At 41.5% G+C, this 27,997-nt stretch overlaps 1 long non-coding RNA gene across 8 annotated transcripts in view; it reads left to right on the top strand.

Moving 5' to 3' along the window:
* Positions 1–5,805: 5,805 nt before the first annotated feature.
* LOC102553709 (uncharacterized) overlaps positions 5,806–27,997 on the top strand; it is a 37,463-nt gene continuing 15,271 nt past the window's right edge. For 2 of the 8 annotated variants that reach the window (XR_010054834.1, XR_010054839.1), the window contains exons 1-9: positions 5,806–6,161; positions 9,092–14,932; positions 20,244–20,363; positions 20,552–20,700; positions 22,307–22,398; positions 23,499–23,559; positions 24,025–24,081; positions 27,311–27,362; positions 27,667–27,777. This is a non-coding gene — a long non-coding RNA (uncharacterized LOC102553709). Of the gene's footprint in view, positions 6,162–9,091; positions 14,933–20,243; positions 20,364–20,551; positions 20,701–22,306; positions 24,082–27,310; positions 27,363–27,666; positions 27,778–27,997 lie in introns of all 8 variants that reach the window. The other 6 variants (XR_010054835.1, XR_010054840.1, XR_010054837.1 and 3 more) reach the window with 6 other exon arrangements.

Raw genomic sequence — 27,997 nt, 5'->3', positions numbered from 1 at the left:
AGGCTGATGTACAGATGACAGCTGGTTCAGGCTAGATGACCTTGGCACTGTTTCTGTCAGGAGGGACCTGTGCTTACAGAGTACACAGGGCATATTTGTAAAGTGAGTTGCTTTGATGAGGTCTGTTTAGTTTTCTTAGGCCAATTCTTTTCTGAGGGCAAATTCCTCTTGGGGACTCTGATCAGATATTGACTCTGTATCTCCCGTACCTTCCTTTGGATGTAAAATGAACCTTTGCATGACTGAGGGTTCATGGGGGTACAATTCAAATGAAGTGTCACGTGGGTCTTGGGGGTGAGATGATCTCAGGGAAAGGGCTGGACTCATGTTCTATGATCAACAGAAAACAACTCTGTGTTCTGGGGCAGATGGACACTGTTGTCATGGTGATGTTTTGAGAACAGATCCTCAAAGGCACACCTGAGTTTTGGGGTACTATTTGAAGGAAACTCATGCACCATGCACAGGGTTGAATTTACTGACAATACATATGACAACTTTTTCCTTCCTTAAACAAGAATCTATTGTGTGCTCGCTAATATTCCAGGCTTTTCACTTGTCACTGGCAACAGTGACTGACACCCATCCTCCCTGACCTTTAAGAGGGCAAGACCTCTGATGTGTGAGGTAACACAGCAAATGTCAGGTGGTGATAAAGAAATAATCAGGTTAAACAAATGGAGTGGCATTAAGGGCAGATCCTGGTGGGGCTTCTAGGGGAAACTTGATGATAAGGAGCCAGCCATTAAAGGGGGCAGAGTGTTTTTAGGCAATGGAAATGACAATTGCCGAGGTCCTTAGGAGAGAAGCAATTGTCATAGTCTGTGACTTGATGAAAGGCCCAGAGATGATGAAGCAATAATGAGTGGGGTCGGAGAGATGGGAAATGAGCTGGCCATTTGGAGCAGGATTTCTCACCTGCAGCACTGGCTATTGGTATGGGGGATGGAAAAGGATCTGTTGCTGGGGGCCATCCCATATAGGAGAGTGTGTCTAACACCCTTCCCTTCTGTAAGATGCCAACTGTTCACACAGACAGAACAGTCAAAACTCGGCTGGGAGTTGAGAACTACTGCTCAGGGCTATTAGGCTTTTCCCTCAGGTCCATGACCTGTCCAATCTCAGGTTCTTGGTTACTTCAGCAGTGTCATGCTTGGGGTTCATTTCATAGAGCAGAACTTAAGTCTAAAAAAAGAAAAAGAAAAAAATCTCCTAACTCCCATGATGTTTTTGTCACCATGATATCATTGCATCTTGTAGGCAGGTCACTCTTAAAGGTTGCGAGGTTTGTAGGTAGGTGATATTAATGACTACCTTTCTCCTCCAGTAGTGTGCAGAGTATCTTCTAGTACCCTGAACCCTAGTCAAAAGGTGTGAGACCAAGGAGGGTCTCCGGAATATCAGGCAAAGGTAGAGAAGAGTGTAGCAATAGAAATGCTATGTGCCAGCTCGGCTAGGCAACATTGGCACACAACCTACCTGGCTACTCCATCAAGCATTATCCAGAATGTTCCTGTGAAACATTGGAGACGGGAGTCAGCATTTCCATCAGTTGGCTTGGAAAACAAAACAAAGGGAAATGACAATCGCAACAGTAAGACAACAGAAGATTTGGTGTGAAGCCGATTGTCCTCTAGAGCGTGCTTGGTCTCATCCATCCAACAGAAGACATGTCAGATGAAGAAACCACAAACAGCTGAACACAATAAGGAAAGCATCTCAAATCATGAAAGTTGAATTTCACAAGAAGAATTGCTAAAGATGACCCCAACTGAAATAGAACTGGAAGTGAAAACTTTAAGATGTTGATAAAAGCATTGTGGGTAAGCCTTACCAACAGAGTACAAGGCATGGAAGAGAAAATTTCAGGTTGTGAAGATGAGGGAGAAGAAATGGGAGGCCCAGTTAAAGAGCATGTTATACCTAAAAATTCTAGGCACAAAGCATCTAGGAAATCTGGGATGAAAAGATCAAAGTAGCGGAATGCAAAATTAACATCTAAAAGTCGGTAGCCTTCCAATTTACAAAGGATTAATACACCAAATGAGAAGTCAAACATCACCTTTAAGGATAGCCTAAAAAAAATCCTTTGGATAACTCTAACCAAGGAAGTGAAAGACTTGTATAATAAAATCTTGAAGACACTGAAGAAGGACATCGAAAACATCAGAAGATGGAAAGAATTCCAAAGATTTTGTATTAATATTGCACAAGTGATCCTACCAAAAGTAATCTATATATTCAGTGCAATCCCCATCAAAATTTTAACAGTTTTTCACAGAAATTGAAAAACTAATCTTCAGCTTCATGTAGAAACAAAGAAACAACTGGATCATGGATAATAAAAGAACTGCTGGATGTCTTACTAGCCCAGATTTCAAGATGAATTATACAGTTATATTAATAAAAACAGCATGTTACAAGCATAAAAACAGACATGTTGATAAATAGGATAAAATCAGAGACAGACGTGTACCTATGCATACCTGAATTTGGACAAAGTAACCAAAAATTAACACAGGAGCAATGATGCCGTCTTCAACAAATGATGCTGGTCAAAATGGATGGTTGTCTGTGGAAGAATGGAAATAGACTGAGGTCTATTACCCTGGACACAACTTAAATTTAAAGGGACCAAAGACTTCAGTGTAAGGTCAGATACATTGAATACAACAAAAGAGAAAGTGGGGAATAACATTGAAATCATTGTCACAGGAAAAGACTTTCTGAACAGAACATAGTATGGGCACCAAGGTCAACAATTAAACATGTGATCCCAGGAAGTCAAAAAGCTTCTTTATGGTAAAGGACACCATCAATCCAGCAAAGAGGCAGCCTACAGAATTGGAAAATATCCTTACCAATTACACATTAGGTAGAGTATTAGTATCTAAGAATATATAAAGAATTAAATAACTGAACATCAGAAAAACTAAATTACTCAATTAGAAATGGGATATAGATCTAAACAGAGAATTCTCAAGAGATAAAACACAAATGGCAGAGAAACACTTAATGGAATGTTCAGCATCCTTGGGGTGCTGAAATGCAAATTAAAATAAAATCAGATTAATAAAATGAAAATCAAATCATTTTAAACAAAATCAGGGAATTGCAAATTAAAACTACTTTGAAATTTCATCAGAATGGCCAAGAAAAAGAAAAGGACTGATAGCACCTGCTGGTAAGAATTCAGGGGAGAGGAGGCACTATTCATTCTTAGTAGGAATGCAAACTGGTACAACCATTATAAAAACCAATGTGGTTGTCCCCCAGAAAGTTGCAAATAGACGTACATCAAGATCCAGCTATACCACTCTTGGACACATATCCAAAGGATTCTATATCCTATTGTAGAAATACTTATTCATACACATTCATTGCTGCTCTATTTATAATAGTCAGAAAGTGGAATTCAGCCTAGATGTCTACCAATTAATGAATGGATAAAGAAAATGTTTGTATATGCAATGAAATATCATTCAGCTGTTAAGAAAACGAATTTGTGAAACTTGAACGGCTATTGATAGAACTAGAAAAAAGGCATTTCAGTTGAGTTAACCCAGACTCCAAAAAGACAAATATTGTATCTTTTCCTTCACATAAGGATGTTAGCTACTGTGCTAACATGTGTGCTATGTGTGTTAGTTACATTTGTGCTACCATCTGATGTTAGGTACATAGTAAGGGACCCAGGGAAGTGAGGAGTAGAGAGTGTTCTAAGTAAGAAGAAATAGAATATTGTGTAATTGGGAGACAACTGTAAAACTAGAACTGGAGGATTGGATAGGGAGGAGGATGGGAGAAAAGGGTAAAGGAGGGACTCTGGGGAGGGACAGCTAACACTAAAGGCCATTTGAAAAAAATATGGAAAACCTACTCTTAAAGCTTATAGTTTTAATACAATTGACATAGTACTTTCAAATATGCACATACATGAAACTGATCTAAATGGAGTCACCAAATAATAGGGGAAATAATGCTAATACTTGTCATCTTAGCTACCAACCAGATCCGCCAGTGCCAAGGGGTTACGTTTTGTTGAGGCATTGGTCAAAGGGTTTCCATGGGACTCTCCAAATGTCACAACCTGGTGGTAAGGCTCTGCTCCTGAAGACATTTGCTTACGTCATTGAAAGTGGAGAACCTAGAAGCTTCATTTTGACTAGGTTTCATGTTGGAAGGTATTCTGCACACTACTGGAGGTAATGATTAATACCACTTAGCTACAAACCTTGTGACCTACAACAGTGACATGCCTATGCAGTACAATAGTATCAAGGTGACAAAAATATTCCGGGAGTTATTTTTTAATTTTTAATTTTTATTTTTTATTGGATTGAAGGTCTGCTCTACGAGAGGAGACCCATATCTGATACTGCTACAGTGGCCAAGAACCTGAGATTAGACAGGTTGTGGACTTTGAGGAAAAACTTAATTCTATTATTCTACTAAAAGCAAATGGCAATAAAATTACTCCTAAAGACAAGACATAGACATACCCGAAGGTCAGTGCTTGTTCAACCCATGCCACAGAAGCTTCTTGCTGTAGATAGGAATTAACACAGACACTGACGAGTGTACAGTGTGCAGTGGGCATTTGACTCTAATTAGGATGTCTTCACCAAACCCCTCCCTCTAAGGCTCTGGGATCTATGCAGAAGAGGAGACAGAAAGATTGTAAGAGTCAGGAGTGATGAATGACTCCAAGGGGCATCAAGTCACTACAGGATTAGGCATAACTTCTCCCACTGAGGTCAGACAAGGCAATCCTCTGCTGCATATGTATCTGGGTCCTCAAACCAGCCTGTGTATACTCTTTGGTTAGTGGCTCTGTCTCTGGGGCAACCAGGTTAGTTGACACAGTTGGTCTTCCTGTGGGGTTGCTATCCCCTTCGGTTTCTTCAATCCTTCCCCTAACTCTTCTATCGGGGTCCCTGACCTCCATCCAATGCTTGGACTTGAGTATCTGCATCGGTCTCAGTCAGCTGCTGGTAGAGCCTCTCAGAGGACAGCCATGCTAGGCTCATATCTGCAAGCACAACGTGGCATCAGTAATAGTGCCAGGGTTTGGTGCTCACCCATGGGATGGATCCCAACTTGGATCAGTCACTAGACAGCCTTTCCTTTAGTCTCTGCTCCATTTTTTGTTCCTGCATTTCTTTTAGACAGGGGCAAGCATGGGTCGAAAGTTTTGTTGGTGGGTTGGTGTCCCCATCCCTCCACTGGCAGTCATGTCTGGCTACTGGAGGTGGTCTCTTTAGGTTTCATATCCCTACTGTTGGGCATTTCAGTGAAGGTCACCCACATTGAGTCAGGTATGGAAGTGGGTGAAGATTCCCAGTTCAAAGGGTCAGAAAACATCTTCTTGTTCCTTTACCTCCTTATTTTGACTTTTATTTTTGTGGTTTTGTGAGATTTTGGTTTTTTCCTTATTTTTCAGAGAGAGAGAGAGAGAGAGAGAGAGAGAGAGAGACAGAGAGAGAGAGAGAGAATTGGGTGGATCAGGGAGAAGTTGGGTGAGAAAAATATGATCAAAATATATTGTATGTAAAATTTTAAAAATAAAAAACGTAAGTACAGATGGTCATTTTGGGCCTATTTCCTACACTTTGGAGCACTTGAGGAGCTTATGTTGTCAAATGAATATACATGACTGTCAGGGACAAATCAGAGACTCACCACCTCCATGAATCTTCAGAAGTTAAATTGTTCTACAAAAGAGTTGACCATGGGATAGAGAAAAGGTCTTCCCAATTTCCTGTCAGAGAAATACAGAGCTTTTCTGATGGGGAGGGAGACAGGAGGAAGCTTCTTTTTATAGATGTTGGTTTCAGACAGTGCCAGCACTCATTACAGCACCCATCCAATCTTCGTGGTAAACTCACTGTGACCTGGCCTTACGAGGAAACTTGGCAGCTATGCCTCCCCGGACTTGTTGCTGACCTAACCTGAAATCCTGCTTTAGATTGAGTCAGCAGTGTATCTCATGACTTGTGGGTGATAGATTCTTTTATATAAAACCATAAAGCAAAAGGCCCTTTCTGCATCGTGTTGAATTTCCCAGAAGCTGTGACCAAGGGATTAGACGGAGGTGAAAAAGCCTAAGAGGGAGTGGTAAGCAGCGAGGAACCCTGCATGCCTTGGCTTAGCCATGCCTTGTAAGTATTGTGGAAAGCAAGCAAGACTATGGGTAGCTGGGAATTAACTGTGTTGACTTTACCCATTAGAGAAGCTCAGGCGAAATTAACCCTTTAAGAATTTAATTTTTTTCCGTTCATATTATAGAAGCTGCATGCACAGATGGATGGACAGACAGACACTCAAATATTCCATTGTTGGTTTGTGTTGTTTCTGGCATGGCTTTAGTTATATAAATAATAAAAGTCTTTCTTAACAATCATCCGATTCATAATCTAAATATACAACCCCAGGAAAGAGCTACATTGCCATGGTACCTAGTAGACATGATCTTTACTATTTTTGACTTTTTGCATGTTTATTGTTTTGATGTTTTCATAATTATTTGAGGTCACAGGTCCTCAACACTGAAAGCTGCTCAGGGCCTGCCTTCCTTTTGGTAGTGGTGGCCCATGCTTGATGCTGCTTGGATCAGTGTTACAGCTCCAAACTCTTTTCTTATGTGTTGCCTTCAGAAGCATAAGGACCACAGTGACAGAGCCACAGTCGACAACTGTGCATCCTATGGTTTTTTGTTTTGCTGTTTTTTTTCTGTCTGTGAGATATGACCATATTGGTTATATTTGGACCTTAAATTCTATAGCTTCATATTATCTAGGTCTGTTTATTCCAACATTTTATTTAAATTGAAGGCATAGGCTTGGGATGCATTATTCCCCAGACCAATTATTATATTGAATAAAGGAATTTCTATAGTGGAAAAATCCTTCGTTTTTCGTACTTCCGACTTCTTATGTTTTTGGTTGTGAGCCTAGCCTTTAACGGCTGAGCCATCTCTCCAGCCCCGGACTTCAGACTTCTTAAGGTGTGAGGTTTCATTATTTATGAAACAGAGCTGATAATCTGTTGCCACTCACACGCATAGTGTGATAGTCATAAGTAAAATGAAAAAAAGATTTGCAAATTTGAAGGCACCAGGGATATCTGAGATTGCACTGGGTCACAGCTCTTACTGAGCACCTACTGTGTGTTCATAATCCACTCAGTTAAACATTCACAGTCTAATCTTCAGTAAATGATTAGACGTGAGATGTCTTCTTCTGAGATTGAAATGATCAGGATCTAAAATCCTTTGGCCCTCATATAACATGTAATGAGGAGTCAACTCTGCAGTTAATGAAATTCTGCACCCAAACTTGAAGAGCTCTCATTGAATTTTTACATATGGCATTCAATTTTTGCTTTGGAGTCAAGGGGGTGAGGTTGACACGCTTAATCTTTACAATTTTTTCTTTTAAATCATAGTAATATTAACATTCATTCAAACAAAAGCCTGTAGAATTGCAAAATGTAAAAATTACAAATCCCTTGACTTGAACGGGCCTCGAACTCACAGCCACCTGCAATCGGTGTCCAACATTCTTATACTGACCTTATCACTAAGTTGGAGCTGAGAATAGAAAATCTTATGGCAATTAAGAAAAACTACTTACAATGCCAAGAATGGGGTTTGATATGTAATAAATGCTGACTATTTTTTTGCTTATTCCCTTGTCTTTTCAGTTATTTATATGTAGCAGTATTCTGAATAAGGCCTAACTTTCCATGAATACACATCTGTAAACTTCAGATTCTATTTGTGCATAATACACACCTCCATACCTCCAGGGTCCAATATCAAAGCCTTTCTTGTCATTTTTTTGTTTTTCGGAACTGGGGACTGAACCCAGGACCTTGTACTTGCTAGGCAAGCGCTCTAGCACTGAGCTAAATCCCCAACCCCTCTTGTCATTTTGGATGCCAACTATTTCTACACAAAGGACATTGCAACCAGTCTATCCTTAACTCTCTGGAAACGCCTAGTCTCTAAGTTACCCTGACTTAAGTCTGGCCAATATGACTGCTTGAACATGAGGACAACCATAGGCAGGCCAAAGTGTGGAAGCCCATGAGGCCTCCCCTTCACAAGGATCCACAGGCCACTAAGTTGAGAGTAGGAGAAATATTCTTACCCAGGGGAGAGCACCAACTCTTTATTCTCTACCAACTTGTCAGCCCTGAAAACATACATACAGACAAGTGACATATGCACATATATGTATGTAACAGCAATGTATGAGAAAGAGGCCATGGATCTGAAAAAGAGTGAAGGGAGTCAAAGGGGAGAGTTTAGAGCGAAGAAAGGGAAAGCAAAAATGATGAATTATATTATATCCTCAAAAATAAAAGAAAAATCAGAACAAAAAATATTTGTGGGCTGGCAAAATGTCTCTGTGGGTGAAATCACTTGCCGTGTGGGTCTGATGGAGTGAATTTGATCCCTAGATCCTAAGGTAGAAGGAGAGAATGGACTCCTGAAAGTTGTTTTCTGACCTCCACATGCCTGCCACAGTATCCGCACAGCCCTCCGCCGACGTGTCCACCACAATAAATACATAGATATTAAAAATTACTTTCATTTTTCAAATGAAAAATTTAACCTCCTGCTACCCGACATTCCCTGAGAGTTGAAACATAACTAAGTGTTTCAGTTTTAATATTTAAAGCCTGGAGCAATCAACATAAATAAATAGAATAGATAACTAGAAAACGTTCAGTTTGATTATTCTCCAGGGGCAGTGTAATTGTAAAGTAGGAAAAGAAGTCTGGTAGTTGGCAAAGCAGCGGAAGAGGTTTTACGTTTTTTTGGTTTCTCAGTTGCTGTGACTGAGGGCTCATGGGATGAGGCAGCGTCTACTGGGGAAAGTAGACTCGGTCGGCCTCTCTAAGTAACGGATCTCAAAGAAAAGTAGACATATGTCGTGCTCATAAAGTATTCCTGTACATTTTGAAAGAGTGAAAATAGATTTTATGGTACCTATAAAAGGAATCTCTCTTTCTTTCTCTCTCTCTCCCTTCTTCCTTCCTTCTCTCTCACTCTCTCCCTTTCCCTTCTTCCTCTCTCCGTGAGGACTTGCCTGATTCTGTGAGGACTTGCCTGATTCTGAACTGCGGTGTCTTAAGGATCTGTTTCCTCGTGAACTCTGACTCATGCCTCTGATGTAGGCTAGCTGCTTCATATCTCAGCCTCACTGTCTTCTGCTCTGTGGACAAGCTGCCTGCCCACAGAAGGCCTAAAGGATGGTCTGGGAATGTGCTCACATTTCTTGAACACAGAAGGTGGGGTCTTTACAGTTCTTCTCCCTGTGTCTCTGGGGCCCTAATGGAAAAACCTTTCTCCTTTGAGTTTTCAAAACAACCCTGGAAAATGGGTAGGTTCAGGCTTAGTATTTAATAGAATTTTGCAAATAAACTGTGCTTAGAGTGGTGATGAAACTTAGTTACCCAAAGTTACTTGGCTGGTGAAGGAAAATGCTAGAAGGCTCAGGTCATTTGGCTCCAGAGCGTGTGCTTCTTACATGGTGTAGATTCTCGTCTCTTTGTAGAAATGGAAACACAAAGTTAGACATACATTGCTTCCTTTCTGATAATAACTACATCAGTCAGGGTTCAAACAGAGAAGCAGAGCCCACATAAAATTTATCGCAAGGAATTGGCTTAGGCAACCGTGAGGATAGATTAAATAGAGTTGCTCCCATAGGGCATGATTTTGGCAGACCAAGAGCAGAGTGTCAACACCTACTTGGCGTCAGCTTGGGCTAGGTCATGACATGGCAAAGGGCACCATGGGCAGAGGCAGAGGAAGCTGGTCAGTCTGAGAGCATTTCTGTAGCAAAACCACATCCAAAGTCACTCCTTAATCTATTAATCCATGAGTCCATGAATGAGTGTCTCTAATTATGAGACTTACAGAGTTCTCACATGGTCCTGATTCTTAGTATCTTACAAGGCAGACTGCATTTCAACATGGACATTGGTGGGAATAGTCAAACCATAGCATATATAACATAAGCTGAAATGTGAGATTTCTGAGGTTAGAGAGTGTGTGTGTGTGTGGGGGGGGGGTCTATGCTCTCATTTTAGAAGTTTCCAACTGGTTATGTCAAGAGCTACCAGGACCATCTCACTATTGATGAATACAAAGTCCATTGATTAGAATCATTAATTATACTTGCACGATCCCTTCACAACAATGAATGTCTGGATTTGAAGTTACTTAATCACCAGAAAAGATGTGCATATGTTACTATGAGGCTGCTGTCCTCTGTCACCCCTGCAGCATTCAGGATAGGGCATTCTCTACAACAGCCCTGAGGGAAAATATATTAGAAAGGGGATCCGGGGACTTCAATTGAATCATATTGAAGCATTATACTAACAAGCCAAAGTCCCCATCTGAAACATATCTCCCTGGTGATGTAGTTCTTAGCATTGCATAAACCTTCTGGTCACCATGGAGACAGGTGAGCAAACTTGGAAGCTGATCGGTCAGCATGAATCCACTCTCAGCATTTCTGCTATCAGTTTCCAAGAAAAGAACATTTGCGCATATTGGTTCTTGTGAACTGATTTTCTGGAAGTTTTCCGGAGAAGCTTCACATGGGAAGGATTATTCATGAGTGCTGCCAGTACATGTTCTAGGGTTGAACTTGTGAATTTTTTTTAACTGTTTTAGACAAAACCAAACCAAAGTAAAAACAACCAAACCTACTAAAAGGATAAACAAACAATTACAGCAGGTTGTTTATTTCTTTTTTAATCAGGTAAAAGTTTTGATTCTCCCCTTGGTGGTGAAAATTACTTGTTAATGCTGGACATACCAATGGTTGACCCAAGGACCAACTGACCATTTGTCTTAGCAGAAATCAAATACTTCTTTGCTCTTGTCACATATAATTTTCCATTAAAGAGCAAGCACCTACGATTCTCTAGAGAAGAACAGTCAATAGCATGGTGTTTGTGTGTGCACACAAAGATTCTGTGCAAGGAAAAGGCTCATGAAATTACAGAGAACATCCAGTCCCAGGCCCAGTAAGGATTTACTTGGCAAGGTAAAATCCTAGGAAAACTTGCTACATCATACATTCTGAAGGTTGGAAATTACTGAGGTCCCAGTTGTAACTTCCAGGCAAGAGAAGTGACCTGAGGCCTTTTGTTCTATTCCAATCTTCAATTCACTGGTAAAGCCCACTCATGTTAGGGAAGACTTTCTGTTTAACTCTGATTTACATATTAAACTCATCTAGAAACCTCTAGAATAGCCTAACATTTATCCAAATATATGGGTGTTCCTTGGCCTAGTCTGACTTAAAATTACTCATTATCATAAGTTTAGTTTGATTCTAAGCATGAAAGACAAATCTCAGTGAGCTCAGAGAGGTTCTGATTCTCAAACTTTTGCATCTGTTGGGTTTTCACATGACTTTCTCAGCTTGAGGAGTTCCTGTCGTGCGCTTTCCTTCAAGACACCACACTTAGCCATTTGCCTATAGATGCAGAGTTGAACCTCATTGTTAACAAACATGATAAGGCCACCTCATTACCTGCTTCTCATACTAGTAGTTCTCAACCTGTGGGTCTAGACCCCTTTTGGGTTGACACTCCTTCACAGAGGTTACATATCAGACATCCTGCATATCAAATATTTACATTATGATTCATAACAGTAGCAAAATTACAATTATGAAGTAGCAATGAAAATAATTTTATGGTTGGGGGTCACTACAACATGAAGATGTATATTAAGGGGTTGCAGCATTGGGAATGTTGAGAACCATTGTTCTAGAGAGAGGACACAATTTCAGGAAGAGCCTCCATCCAGGAGCACTGGCCACTTCTGCTGTAGATTTCTGACTTGTGTTAATCAAAAAAGGCATCCTTAGCAAATATTCTTGTGTTTACACTTGTGTCAGTGGGTTTGGTTACCATGGCAGCATGGAGCATGTCAACAATGGTTTCTGTAGACTGCACAAAGAACCCCAGCTTGTGCCTAAAATGTAAGTTTCCCCAATATGTAAACTTTATTCCTGCATTTCTTCAGTTTAGGTTGATGAGAAGAGATGCTAGGGTGCCAGCTCTGAGCCTGGACTCCAGGATGCCTTGCACAATTTGGGGCTTTCTCTTGGAATCTTTTCCAAATTATCTATCAACAGCCTCAACTCATCTTGTTGCAAAATGGGAGATTATATAAATTAGAGATAAGCCATCATTGCTGAGGCTGTTCTAGACCAGAACATGTCAACTGCCTTAGAAGGTCAAACACAGATATATTAATAAACTCAGTAAATCCAGAAGGGTAATCTAGGTAGCCCTGAACAGAACCCAAATACCTACCCACAGCCAACCTGCAAAAGCGTTGGTAAGACCAATGGCTACTGTCTCAAGCCACTAGCTCTGGAGTGGATTTTCTTTGCCAGGAGATCTAACTGAAACAGTTACCTATCAATTTTATTCGTAGATTGGCATTCTCTAGACCAACTCCTGGAGCATTTCTGTACCTCAGAGTTTTAGAGTAAAGGGTTAACAGGATATTTCTGCAAAACTCCACCCTATTCCTCCCAGTGATTTTCCTAATACAGCATCACTCTTAAATGCTCTGAAGTGGCATGTGTATGCTGAACAGAATTTGGTAGTCTTGACAATTTAGGATAGAAGCCATCTGACATAAGCCACTTACTTGGAATATCTTTTAAGAAGCTTTTCCTTGGATCCCTAAAGAGTTTAAGAAAGACTTTGCCATGGCTTCCTTTCTAACTGGCCAAGTGGCCTGAGCAGATGGTAGCTAGGCTCATTTCCTATCACATCCCCATTCGACAGTTGAACTTCTTTGACCCCAGTGATGTCAGAGAGTTGAAGAATTCCAGAGCTGTTCAGAGGAAGTGAAGGAACAATTTCAAAAGATATTCATAGGTTTTCATGACTGTGAATCATATCTTAAGACTCTGTGGCTACCTTTGAAGCTCTAAACCACATGATGTATGTCATTTACCCAGCATCTGTGCAATTCCTGTGGCTTAGGTTGCCCAAAGTCCCCAGTGAGTTGAAAATGAACTGTAACCAACAAGAAGATCATTGGTAAAATCTTTGAGTATATTAGTCTGAAATATTTGGCCACACCACTAGCCAAAAGCTTACTGAAGTTTGCATTTCCTTGACTATGAGGAATCTTTTCTTCAGTGGAACTAGTGAGATCAAAATGGAGTCTTTCTTAGAGATGTAGCTTTTGAGGTGATATGTCTCATAACTTAAAGTATGCTCAAGATTCTTCACAGTGGGCTAATTAAATATGAGATTTCCTATTGACCAAGAGGTACACGAGATGGCTCAGAGACTAATAGAGGTTATGTGAAAGCTGGAGGGCCTGAGTTCGAGTTCCCTAGCATTCATATAATATCAGAGTATGGCTGCATATGCCTATAACTTTAACACTGGCATTAGAGGCAGAGAGGGAAGATCCAAGGAACTCACTAGACAGCCAGCCTAGACAAAATAACACATTTTGTTATGAGCAAGAGACTTTGTCTGAAGGGAACAAGGTGGAGAGTGATGTAGCAGGACACTCAAAGGTCTTTTTGTGGCCTTTGTGCACACACACGAGTGCTTGCACTTGCATGCAAATGTACACACACACACACACACACACACACACACACACACGAACAAGTGACTACCACTGAACCAATAAGAGAGTATTAACTTTTTTAAATCACCTCTCCCTCTGTATGTATGTGTGTGTCGGTCAAAAGACAGCTTTTAAGAGTTGTTTCTCTTCTTCTACCTTCGCATGGGTTTCATGGGGTTTGAGGATCAAACTAACTCAAATTGTTGTCAGATTAGGGCAAGTGCTTTTGTCCACCGAGCCATGTTGATGGCCCAAGAACGGATTTTTGAGTGGATTTGATCTAAGAGCACTTTTTTTTTTCTTAATGGTGAAGAAAAACGGTATCCCAGAATTTTCTCTTAAAAGATATCCAATTCGTCTCAGAAAAACAAAGTGTTAATGTTGATGAAAACATAGTGTTACTGTAAATTTTTTTCCCTCTTTTCCCACATGGCAATGAACAAAGAGAACTTCTGACAATAGACTCATGGTGAGGAGAGGATTCTCTTTCCACACTAAGCAATCATCAGTGTTCAGCCGAAGACTCCCACAGAATATCATCATCTAATTGAGTTCTTGTGGGGCCAGAAAGCCCTGTGACTAGGGAAGCCAATCCAAAGCAAGAATGAGGTCAAGACATGTTTAAACCGGAAAATCTCATCCTGAGAGAGACAGGAGTAGGATTACTTCCTCCTTGCTCTGGGCTGCATGTCCCAGCACATGTAAGCTTTTGGACCCTCACCCCATCCCCACCCTCACCTCTCTTGAGATGGTCACATAGCCTGGTGGTCAGGTTTCAGATTAAAGTTTCTCTCTCCTCATAGGAACTTGCCCAGCTAGCACCTGGAATTCTGTTTCATGCAAATGAAGCATTCCTAGCCTCTTGGCCCTAGGCAATGACATATACTCACCCAAAAAACCTCTTCCCACTCCCTAAGGTTTATATAGTGTTTGTTCACCCCTAATAGAAGAGCTATTTCACTGAAAACTGTCTCCAGAGACGATTATTTCTTCTGCACTCAAGCTGACCAATATCCTGTTAACCTACCCAGCCTGGCTAACCTTTATTCCTTTACCACAGTGTCTGGATATTCTGAGGTGGAAAAGCAGATTCGGACTGGCAAGTTCTGATACTCACCTGGGAATAATGTTCAAGCTCACAGACTGAGCGTTCCAACCACAGGATGTGTGTGGTAACAAGTACATCACCTTCTTCAGCTGTCTTGAAGCCCCTAAAATCTTGTCCTTTTGGGACACAGGACAGGATCCCTCTGGAAGGAAGAAGATTCCATTACTACTAAAGGAGAGTAGGTAGGAGGATTTATTTACAGACAGCGCTAAGACAGAAAAGTGGGGAGGTTTGGGGTATCTATGATCTATCTGCTTTGGGGAAGGAAAGCTTGGTTACTATTGGTTACCATGGTGGGTGGGGGGTCAAAACCCAAGGTAAGTATCATCACATCACAGCCAGTTAGTGTGCACATGGAGCAATTATTTCAGTGTAGCAAAAAGTAGTAATTTTATTTTCTCTAGCTGATTTGTTTAGGGGGCTGGTTGTTATGAAATAGAATCTTCCAGGGACCAATGGAAGCAATTATTGCAACTGTTAGAAAGATATCCTGGTTTACCTCCCTGAGACCTGTACATTTTAAAAAATTCTCAGTTATGATTGGAAAAACAGATAGTGTTCAACTGGCCAATAACTGATCTTTCACCAGAAATCATCTTCCAATTGGAAACATTGTTCTATTTTGGCACAAGAGTGAGACCACACCTTCCTAAGGCATGACTTTGTGCTTGAATATCAGGCAAACAGTTTGCTAGACTTCTAGTTAAAACCAATGATGATTTGTCGGTTTATTCATTAGTAATTGTATTCACAGTTGTCTAGTAACTACCTTTACTAAGCACTGTATAGGAGAATAAGTAAAACTGCCCATATAAGTATCTCATTTGCCCACTCTTACCTTCACCCCCATATTAGAACGAGGAAACAGAGAAGTCAGAAGACTTATATAAAAACCACTGATAAAAATCAAATCCATGAGGATGAAATAATGTTTGAGTCAAAAGTCACTTTATTAGAATGTATGTTTGAGTCAAAAATCACTTTATTAGAATGTACTAACGATTAATAGGAACTCGTTTAGAGTAGGTGAAGCAGTGCTTCAGACAGTGCTTCAGACCATCTTGCTAACTTTGGCTAAGAAACTCTGACGTTGACCTCTAGAGCAAAGTCTGGAGAATGATGCTAAGTTTTCCATGTCTACTGAAGCATCATTTGAAGGATCTTCTGGCTTTTGTACTGCCTCCTTGGCAATATGTCTTACAATAATCTACAAATAGGGCATGAACTCCAAGGAAAGAGAGAAAGAATAAGGGAGACACAATAAAACCAACACAGTGGTTCTGTAAAATACTACTTAGGAGGGAGATTGAGGCAAGAGACTCTTGAACTTAAAGTCAGGCAGAGATATACAGCAAGACCTGTCTTACATGAAGAAGAAGGAGGAAGAGGAGAAGGAGGAAGAGAAGGAGAAGGAGGAGAAGGAGAAGAAAAAGAGAAAAGAAGCAGAAAGAAGGGAAAGAAAAGGAGGAGGAAGAAGAAGAGGAGGAAGAAGAGCAAGAGGAGAACAAAGACAGGGAGGAAGAAAACAGGAGCAGGAAGAGAGAAAGGAAAGGAAGAGGAAATGAAGAGAAAGTGCATGAGGCTGCCAGTCACTCTTACCACTACCAACCAGCCACTGACTGTCCTATGTCTCCAGATTCCTTCCTACGAATCTGGGAAAGACCAGTACCAAATCTTTTTTTCCCCCAGTTTCAGAACATATTTTAGTACATGGTCTCTTTCGGTTATTCTAATTAATTTTATACATGCTGGTTTTGCTGGAGCGCTTTTGGTCACTTCCTCTTCTGGGACAGCTACAGTTATCTGGCTGTGTCTCAATTACACAAGCACATGTCCATCGGTGCGATCTGTGAATACCACCTAATGAGAAGTCAGGGAAAATTATGTCTTTTTGAACCTTCATGGAAGGTGCCCTTCCTGTGTCTGGCTTTCCAGACCTGACTTCCAGACTAGCGGACAACCCATGGCCAGCCAGTATCTTGGTCAATTAGAATGGCTCTGAAAATTGCCCACATGGACATTGACTTTGCTGAGCCTGGGTATCCCTTGGTGCTCAGAGAGATAGGAAAACGAATGCTAAGGGTCTGAACACAAGTACAGAATCTACAATCTGTCCTGGCCCTACATCATCCCGTGTCCCTGGCAGCAGCCTCAGAGAGAGTTTATTGACAAAGGAGAAGGAAGTTCACAGCACACTGGTATGACTCACCCCAAGTTGAGGGTAGGAGGGGCAGCAGTTCACAGGGCCACCCGCCGGCCGGAACAGGAAGGCCCTTATTGTGCTCAATCGTTTTCCTGAATGCCTTTTTCAACAACAGCAAAAGGAAACATTACTGTTTGGCTCCTCTCCAGGCTGCCCACTTGGTACTTACAGCGCATAGAATGCAGAAGTCTGGCTCAGCCAAGATACTCAGAGGCGCATGGCCATTTTTTTACTTCTGTGTTTCACAGGAAATACTGTGTTCTGAAGTAAACAAACCTGGGTGATTTATGACAACTCTTTTTACTAGAAGCAGCCCAAGTGAATGTTTAATGGACTTGTTTCATGCTCGGGAACCCAATGGGGGCCTTGACACCCTCCCCACTGAGTCCTATAGGAATAAAATATGAAAGATCTCGTCAGCTAGCTACTCACGAGTTCTCTCCAGACAGACTGGGAATGAATGGCTGGCGAAAATGTGGCCAAGGGTAAGGGAAGAAGAAGCAAAAGAAGGCAAATGTATAAAGGCAACGCAATTAGGAAGCCATAGGCTCTCAAGCCTCTGGGTGTAATTACAGGCAGACATTTGCACAGCAGACAGCTTCGGAGTCCATGAGCCTTTGGGTCATTCTTGTCCTTAGTGACACACCTGGGACCATCAGTTCTTTCCCATGCTTAGCAGTTGCCTTTCCTGAGAATTTTTTCCATAGGATTTAGAGTTCAATGCTAAACTTTGACTTGTAGTGAAAAGGGGGGGGGGGCACAGGAGGTGTGGTAGTAAGGACATTTTTGAACGCCGTGTTGCTCTAAGCCCTCACAGGCCCCTGCTGCATTAGGCTTCCCATATACTGCCCTGCCACAGTTTCCTGGGCCTTTCTTAGCTTTTGCTCCAGAGAACAAACCTGAAGGTGCAGAAAAAGGGGCAGAAGGACAGGAGTCCCAGGAAGAGGCAGATGCCTCATTGATGCTCCTGTGACTTACTCCCTGCTTCCTCTGACTCCTATTCTTTGTGCATCTCTCTCTCTCTCTCTCTCTCTCTCTCTCTCTCTCTCTCTCTCTCTCTCTCTCTCTCTCTTTGAGGTTTTTCCTTAGATGCCATCATCCAATGTTTTGGGACAGAGTCTCTTGCTGGCTGAAAGCTGACCTTGTAGGTGATGCTGGCTGCCCATCTGGACCTGAGATCTACCTGTTTCCACCATCTCAGCACTGAGATCACAAGCACCACCAAACCTGGCCTTGATATATAGTTTCCAAGGATTAAATTTGGATCCTCATGCCTCTACCTCAAACAATTTACCTACTTAGCCCTTCTTCCATGCTTTTTCCCGTAGCTCCTTTCTTTGGCGTTCTCCTATGGTAGCTCTTCATACGTCATTAGCTTGGTTCACTATGGATTGTCTTTGGCATGTAGCACAAGGGACTCCTACCAGCTCACCTGGCCCGACACAACTGCCAGCTTGGGTGCACGAAGGACTTACTCAGTTCTTCCTTTTCTTCTAGGCCTTTTATCAGTCTTTATCAACACATACTCCTAAAAGGCCAGTGGTCCTGAACTATTATGAGATTAAGATAGTTTGGGACAAAAAGCAAGTGAATAGGTTCGTAGCTATAGGACATCTTACCAGCATAGCTGTGCAGCTCTGTATGGTAGCATATTGTGGTGGTTTGAATATGCTTGGCCCAGGGAGTGGCATTATTAGGGGGTGTGGCTTTGTTGGAGGAAGTGTGTCACTGTGGGGTGGGCTTTGAGACCCTCCTCCTAGCTAACTACCTGGAAGCCTGTCATCTCCTACTGGCCTTCAGATCAAAATGTGGAACTCTCAGCTCCTCCAGTACTATGCCTACCTGGACACTGCCATGCTTCCTCCCATGATGATAATGGATGGAACCACAGAACCAGTAGTAAGCCAGCCCAAATTAAATGTTGTCCTTTATAAGAGATGACTTGGTCATGGTGTCTCTTTACAGCACTGGAAATCCTAACTAAGATACATAGTAAGAGACTCAAGAGCCTTCTTGATGGCTGTTCAGGTTAGGTTTTTCTTGTCAATTTGATACAATCTAGAGTCACCTGAGATGAGGAAGCCTTTGTTGAAGAATTGCTTCCATTGGATTAGCCTGTGAGTATGTGTGTGGTATATTGTTATGATTACTAATTGATGTATGGGCCAAGATGGTACTGTCATGAAGTAGATGGTTCTGGGCTATCTAAGAAAGGCTGAGCACAGGCCAATGAGAAAGGCTATAAGTATATGTTCCTCCATAGTTTCTCCTTTAGTTACTGACCTGAATTCCCTCTATCAGGATGGTCACCTGATAGTATAAAATGAAATAAACCCCTTTTCCCCCAGACTGTTTTTGGTCAGAGTGCTTTTATCACAGCAACAGAAAACAAACTTGAATAATAGCTTAGTATGAATTTATCATTCTTGTGGAGGAATTATAGACAGTTTTCCATTACCTGAGCAAGTCATTCTAAGAATACAGTTTCATCAGGCAGAACCACAGTCAATACAAGCTTCATGCCGGCCTCCAGTTTCCAGCCCTGTTGGGACTGAAGACCATCTAACCTCTGGAGAAGCGAATCAGGGTGGTGTGCATACTGTCTGCACTTGGGACCCATTGTATCTGTAGTTAATGTACTTCCTGGCAGGTATGGGATATGGAGGGGATAATCACTTCACAGTGATTTTCAAGTTCTAGGCAGAGAAACAGCCGAGGAAGGTCAGGCTGAGGTCTGCTGTTAAGGACTCATCTGTGCAGCACAGCTGCTGAGTTGAGTCAGAACTCCCCATAGAAACAGCCGAACTCATCCCAAGTAGGATTCGCGTGTGTGAGCCTCACACCATTCTCCCAGTTCACATCCACCAATGACTGTGTCATTTTTCTCTCATGGCTAACTTCAATTGTCAAGTAGATGGGATTTAGAATAACCCAGGAGACAAGCTTCTTGACATGTCTATGAGGGTTTATTTTGATTAGGTTAATTGAGGTGGGGAAACCTATTCTAAATGTGTTTGGTACTATATGGAGAGGGTCAAGTTTAGCTGTGAGCTATCAGTATGGCTCTTGGTTCTTAAGTGTGGGTGCAATGCGGAGAGTGACTTTAAGGTCTGGTATAAAGTCTCTTCCCAATGTGATAGACTGTATTCTCTAAATATGAGCCAAAATAAACCCTTCGTTCCTTAAGATGGTTTTTTGTTTGTTTGTTTTTTAATAAGGGTATTTTGTCACAATAGTCAAAAATTAACTAATACATATCCCTTTCTTTCCAATTCCATATTTGTTTACAGAGTATACTGTCAGTGTATGAAGCAGATGGGGTCATCTGGCTTGTTTCTTGGAGTCAGAGTAAAACCTCATTATAGATGGGTACTTGCCAAGAATCCCAAACTCTGGATACAGAGCAAAGGGTGAGGTCGGAAAAACAATTCATACATATTCTTATAAGCATTGAAGCTACCGTTGTCTGCTTTTAGAAAAAAATTATAGCTGCACCTGCAACTAAAAACCTTAGAAATATGATTTTGTAGAATCTTCCTCCATTCCATTTAGGAATCCTATATGGTTTTCAGTGTTGTTTTTTCTTTTGAAAAACAAGACACATGGGACAGCAGAGAAGGAAACCCAGCATCCTCAAACCCTGTGGGCATGTGACCATAAAGAGTAAGAAGACCTCATCTGTTTCTCCTCCTTTTCAAGTCATTTCCAAAACAAGAAAAATGGAGCATGGCCTCCAGAGGGAGACAGGTAAGGGCGGGTGTATATCCAGAGGATGGTTGTGCCTGGTGGCTAGCGATTGATTTTCACCCAGGTCAGAAACAAGGGAACGTGTTCTTTGGCAGGGAGGAGGTAATGAGTTCCTTCTGCAAAGGCTGTAGGTGTATCAGGGCAGGCAGATCTGAATGTGGCATTCAAAGCAGTCTGGATGGAGACTTAACTTTGGGCCAACAGGGAATTCAAGACTTAGTAAGCATGAGGTCATCAAGCAAGATAGGTCAGCATGAGAGGCGACTTGGGTTGCCGGCAAGAGGCAACTGGATAGAGACAAGACCAGGAGGCTACAGATACAGGTAGAGGAACATGGGCACAGAATGCCTTTGCAGTCTGTTCTTAGTAGATGTGCCAGCAGATGTGGGGCCAGTATCACTGGACAGGGAAGACCTTGCATCCAGCTGTTGATGAAAGCCTTGACATTTTTTCTTAAGATGCTACCTGCCATTTGTATCCTGAAGTAATGTCATCAAGGATCATGCTTTTTAAAAACTATATTCTTAAACTAGTTAAGAAGTCACAGAAGGTGCTATGAGCCCTGTTTTATTTACTGTGATTTATTATTGTACTTTTTACTTTATATTTATTTAGAGGGCCCCAGAGCAGGATCCTGTATTAGGACTCTGTTCTGTAACTGCAGAGTTTTCGATAACTTGGAAGAGGTAGGGAGTACAAATCTATGGCACGGTTGAGGTTTTTATGTTCCGAATGTACTAAAACATTCATCCACAACTACAATGAAGCTGATATCCAATAGGGGACTTTGTTTTCCCCAAAATCATTTTTATTAATTATTTGGGGATTTTATATAATGCACCCCAATTGCATTTGCTTCCCATTCTTGCCAGGTCCATACTCCCACCCTGGCACCACCCCCCCAAAACCATAAAACAAAGACATCAAGTTCAATTTGTGTTGCACATGTCCTCACTGAAATATGGCCATACTCCTAGTGGCCAATCCCTTAAAGAAAAACTCAGTTCCTCCCCTCTCTAATTCTTCACCCGTAGCCAGAAGCCATCAAATGTGAAGAGCTACACTTTGGTGTCTTTATCATAGCTTTTAAGGACTCTCCTCAATAGCTTCCTGTCTGGACTGTTTCTTTTTGGGGTGTCCTGGGAAAGTGGGGACAGATTGTCACAGAAGCCATCAATGTCTCATTCTCCCTTAGATGTTTGCAGTCATTGATAACACTGAGAAAGGAGCTTCCTTGCCCTTGCTGCCAGAAACAGCATGGATCATGAACTTGTACATGGTTTCCTGCAGCAGCTCAGATCGCAACCTGCAGCCGGGTGGAGGCACAGATTAGGGGCATCAGGATGGAATTTTATCATAACCAGCATTAGGAGAATGAAGAGACAATTTGTTCCCGGAGGCTTTGATACAATTACTTCAACACTTACCATTTAGATCACTGTATGTGGTGGTTTGAATATGCTTAGCCAGGAGTAGCACTATTAGGAGGCATGGCCTTGTTGGAGTAGGAGTGGCCTTGTTGGAGGATATGTGTTACTGTAGGGCTTTGAGACCTTCCTCCTAGCCACACAGAAACCAATCTTCTTCTGCCTGTCTTTGGATCAAGGTGTAGAACTTTCAGCTCCTCCTCCAGTCTCAAGTCTGCCTGGACGTTGCTATGCTCCTGCCTTGATGATAATGGACTGAACCTCTGAACCTGTAAGCCAGCCCCAATTAAATGTTGTTCCTTTTAAGAATTTCCATGATCATGGTGTCTCTTCACAGCAAGGAGACCGCTAACTAAGACACAGTATTGGTAACTGTTTCATTCCTAATACCTGACTGAGAACTTTAGGGATGTTTAGTTCGATTCAAAGTATGGGGACTGTAGCCTCTTATGGAGTAGGAAGCAGGCAGCTGGGACGTCTGAGACTCAGAAGTTTGCTGTGGACCTTGTTCACGCCTTGATTATCAGATGGAGAGAGGGGACAGGAAGCGGAGAAGGTATCTAAGGGCCCATCTCCAGTGATCTAGTCTGCCAGATAGCTCCTATGGCCCAAAGGTTGTACAACTTCTTTAGATAGTCCCACTAGCTGGGGTTTAAATATTGAAACACACGAGGAATGCATCCCATACAACCCGAACAATCATTATGTAATTTACACAACCATCCTTTACCTATCCTCTCTTTATCATGGATGACTTCATGGAAATTACATTTTGAAGCAGATGAAGAAGCTGCAGTGGTTTCTTTCTTTTCTTCACGTTTGTTTCTGAACTGGATTGTGTACAATGCTGAATACATTGCTCTTGGATCTAGGTGACCAATGCACTCCTGATAGTTGATCAATTTATGTGCTCAAATGTGGAGACTGAGGGAGGGAAATCCTACTAAACCACGGGGAGAGAGCATGGCTAGAGCCATAGCAGTTCTGCAGCAGGCATTGGGTAACCTTAGGCAAGTTACTGCTCTGGAGAATCTGTGTTTTTACCAGACAATGAGAGGAACTACACACTCCTGTAGTCTTGAAATGACAGTGAAGGGGAAACAAGTATCTCTTTTTGAAGTAGGTTTTTGCTTCCTCATATATAACCCCGTTCATCATCAGACCGTTGAGTGTTTTTTTTTTTTTTTTAACGAACTTTGCTTCATTTTGGCTTCATCTTCCCGCATGCAGTGATAACAACAGCACTTGACCCTGTGTCAGAATGTAATTAGAAATTAAAAAAAATCCATACGTGTCTTGAGGTATTCACGGTGGAGATGTAATGCGACGCTATTGCTGCTATCGACTTACAGCAGCCTTCTCTAATCACAGGGCCCTGGGATCTATACTCATCGGCATTCCTGGTGTCTTCAGCAAATTGGCAAGAAGGAAGGTTTGTGCAAGAAGGAGAGTTAGCCAGCGACAGAGGGACTGCATAATTTGTTGCCTAAGTGGGGACATAATTGGAAATAAAAGGGAAAGCCAGGCCATCCAGGTCAATCAAGGTCACCTTGCTTTTAACAGTTGGGCACCAAGATTGTTCCTGCCTTGCAATAGCCAGCCTCTACCAACCACGCTGCTGCCATTTAGACATGGTTAGGATGGTAATCAAATATTATGTAAACCCCACAGCATGTGTGCAACATGTATAGTTTTATAGACTTGCTTATTAATGTCTGAAGGAGCATTGTGTTGGCTAACTTAGGTTTTCTGTGTTGAAGAGAACTCTTGAGTAAGAGAATAGTATGGGCACAGCAAGAGAGGAATCAGCTGGTCCTTTTAAATCACTCAACTCAGAGTTCAACCAGGGTCTCATGTGCTCAGCCTCTCACCTGTCCCACCTGCCCGTCTCTTCTAGTTTATGTGTCTCCAGCCCTTGGCAATTTGATGCTGGTACTAAAAGAACTATTAAAAGGTATGTGAACTGCCAGAATAAGTGGTTATTATACAGCTTTATAATTATTTCCCTCATTTTTTGGCATAGTAATTGTTACCATCTATCATCCATTAATCTATCTACCTATCTATCTACCTACCTACCTACCAATCACCTATTTTTATCTCACTATCTGTCTATTTGTCTGTCTGTCTATCTATCTATCTATCTATCTATCTATCTATCTATCTATCTATCTATCTATCACTTATCTATCTCTCATCTACAATATATCTATCTATTTATCATTTATCTCTCCACCAATCATCTATATACCTCTCTATATATCTATAACCTATCTATCTACCTACCTACCTAAAACCTGCCTATCAATCTATCTATCCACTTATCCATAATCTATCTACCTATCCATAATGTATGTATGGATATATGTATGTATGCATCTATCTATCTATCTATCTATCTATCTATCTATCTATCTATCTATCTATCTATCTATCTGTGTGTGTACATGAATGGGCATGCATTTACCAGCAGAGCTGTCTGTCTCTGCATTCATGGCACACAATAACACATGTCTAACACATAAGTAGCTGAGAAACAGTTAATAAACCTAACTAGAATATAAACACTACAAGAGTCAACATTTTGTTGACAATGCTGATATGCATGCACTCAGGTAATCAATAAACACTGCTTAAGTGAATGCATGTCATTGACTAGACACTAGCTGTCTTAACATGCCCCTGTGGAGTCACTTAGCTTTGTTTTGTACTGAGCCTGGTAGTCAAAGTGTGATTGCAGTCAGCAGGGTTTTTCAAACTATGCCAGGGTCATACTTTTTGACGCTCCTTCCCTCAATGGAGCATCTATTCATGTGTAGTCACTGTGAATCTCTGTGGCTTTACTATTTAAGATCAACAGGACTTGGGAACTTACTGGAAATGCAGACTCTTGGGCTTGACTTTGGCATCACTGACTCAGAGTCTGTGTTTCATCACGATCCAGGGACTTGAGTATGTATTCCCATCTGACAGGCTTCCTGTTACATTTCTTCAGGGAAGAATATTTATATGCCTTTTAGGAGTTTGTGTTCCCAAGGAGGCAGTGTGGTTCTCAGGCCACACACCTAAATGTTCACAAAATATGAACTTATTTTTCCCTTGGCTCGGTTTCCATTTCTACGTTCATATTGCTGGCAAGGAAGAAATGGTGTCTCAATGAGGTAGAGCTTTCCTCTCTCCCTCCAGGGCAGTGAACATAGTTAGGAATGAGGGTTGGTCAGATGGCTTTAGTTGGCAGAAGATACGGCAGGTCTTACTCTTCATGGATGTCATTGGGTCTAGCAAGTGAGGTGTGTAAGCTTGAAGTCATGTGGGACAGGAGGATTTCAGTGAAGCATCTGGGAGCCAATTGGCCTGCATATAGCCCATGAGGCTCTGCCTAAAAAGTAGAAGAGGTAAGAAAGGTATGTTTGTGGTCTGGGCGTTGCATATGTCTCCATGTGTGTCTGTCTATGTCTATCTGTGTATGAGTTCATATGTGCTGTGTCTATTTGTACCTTTGAGAATATATGTGTCTCAGTGTCTATGTCTGTGATGCTTAATGGTGTAAAATTGGCCAGATTTAAAGTCTACCTGGGTTACAGATGCTTAAGTATATCTAAGAGGATTACCTTGATTAGGTTAATTGAGGTGGAAATACATACCCTCAAAGTGGGCAGTACCATTCTGTGGATTTGGGTCCTGGATTGCATAAAATGGAGAAAGGAAGGCAAACACCAGCATTAATTTCCCTCTTTTGGCTATAGAGGCAGTATGTCCAGACACACAGCTCTTGCTGCCATGGTGACCTGTATCCTTGAATTGTGAACCAAAAAGGTCCCTTCCTTTTTTAAGATGTTGTCAGATATTTTACCGTAGCAACAGAAAACTAATATATCGTTCTCTGTGTCTGAGTGTATGTGTGTTTGTCTGTGAGTGTGTCTGTCTGTGTGTCTGTTTGTCTGTATGTGTGTGTATGGATATATGTGAATATTCTGTGTATGTGTTCTGATACGTATTGGTATATGCATTCATGTGTTTTCTTCCTGTGAATGTGTGTTTGTTGATTTGTGTGAACGTGTCTATATGTGTTTGTATTTATGGTGTGTATATTTCCGTATGTGTATTCATGTAGGTATGTATGTTTGTGAACATGTATCTGTAGCTCTCTGAATATGTGTGTATATATGTCAATTTATATTTTTGAATATCCATCTGTATTGATTTGTCTGAATGGATGTCTGTGTGTCTTTGCAGGAGTATCTGCATATGCCTGTTTAGGGGATGGAGAGTACTTTCTAGAACCAATTTAAGACATTGCCCTTTTTATTCGTTATTATCTTTCTCCATGTTCTTCATCTCTGAGAACTTTCTTCTACTCTGTGACATTTTCTCATTCTCTTTATTTGTAACGTGTTCCTTAGGGACAGCCTTCAACAGGGATGTTTGCCTCAGAGGCTCTGGGGCCATTTCTTAATGGGCTTAAGTTCTTGGAAACATGAGGGCTAAGATGATGCTGTCATAGCAGCTCCCTGGGGACAGGGGTACTGGGTCGTGGTGAAGATGGAGAAATTACTATGAGGTAGAAGCAAATGTCATAATACCTCAATTTTCCTTCAATTGTAAGAATGAAGGACCAAAGAAAAACGAGTCAAAAAAGCAAGTCCCAGAATAGGGCCTTATCACTTAGCCACATCAGGCGCCATTTGGAACTGAGGGGACCACATTTCTCTCTGGGTTATTGGGGACATAATTTTAATAGCATTCCACTGGCTTCAAGAGTGAATTCAGAGACCTGGTGCTTGGATGTGGAACTCAAGAGCCTAACAGGTACCCGTTACTCAAGCACATCATTGACTGTGAGCTGTCATGTTATCTCAGACAGAGCAAATCTTCTAAGGGCTGCTTGACTGAACCACTCTTGCAGCTATTTTACTCTCTACATGGGCCACATGATGATTGTTTGAATAGTCTGCTTATTAGAGTTTGGATCTTAAATGTCTACCACTGGCTATGTTTTAAATGCTTGGTATTGTTAACAAAATGTGGAGCCTGTAGGAGGTAGGGCCTAGATGGTAGAAGGAGGTCACTAGGGACAGGTCCTTGAAAGTCATAGCCAGGTGTCTGGTTCTAGACAGTTCTCTGATTCTCTGCCTCATCAAATATGAATAGTGACTATTGTATGTTCTCCCCACCTTGCACAGCACCACTCTGCCATGTATTTCCTGCCATGTTGGACATGAGTTCCCTGACACTGTGAGTCAAAAATAAATCTCTAAAGTTGTTTCTGTTAGGTATTTTGATCACAGCAACATTGCTATTTTCTGTTCTTTTCATGCTTCTTTCTAATGGCAAATATGCAAAAGAATGAAAGGTGCTTCGTGAAACTAACAAACACGCTATGTAACATATATGAAGTCATTGCTGTTTACTGGGCAAGCATGATGTTCTGTCTTTAATAAAGATTTTCCTTGTCTGCCTCTGCCATTTCAATTGAGGGGACTATTGACTATTTCTCTAACATTCTCTCTATCTTATTTATTTATTTTGGTTTTTCAAGACAGGGTTCTTCTACATAGCCGTGGATGTCCTGGACTCATTCTGTAGAACAGGCCACCCTAGAACTAGTAGAGATCTGTCTGTCTCTGCCTCCTGGGTGCTGGGCTTAAAGGTATGTACCATCATGGCTGGCTTCCACTGTAGTTTTTGAGACAGTGTTTGTTAATGATTGAATAGATAGGCTGCCCAGGAAGCCTCAGGGATGTTCTTGTGTCTGCTTCTCCTGTACTGGGACTACAGATATGTACCATTCCATTTGACCTTTTACATAGGTACTAGGAATCTGAACTCAGGTCCTCTGGCTTGCTCGTCAAGCCCTTAATGATTGAACC

The sequence above is a fragment of the Rattus norvegicus genome, chromosome 9 (assembly GCF_036323735.1).
Source record: "Rattus norvegicus strain BN/NHsdMcwi chromosome 9, GRCr8, whole genome shotgun sequence".
NCBI classification, from domain to species: Eukaryota; Metazoa; Chordata; class Mammalia; order Rodentia; family Muridae; genus Rattus; species Rattus norvegicus.
This window is presented reverse-complemented; position numbering and strand designations above follow the sequence as displayed.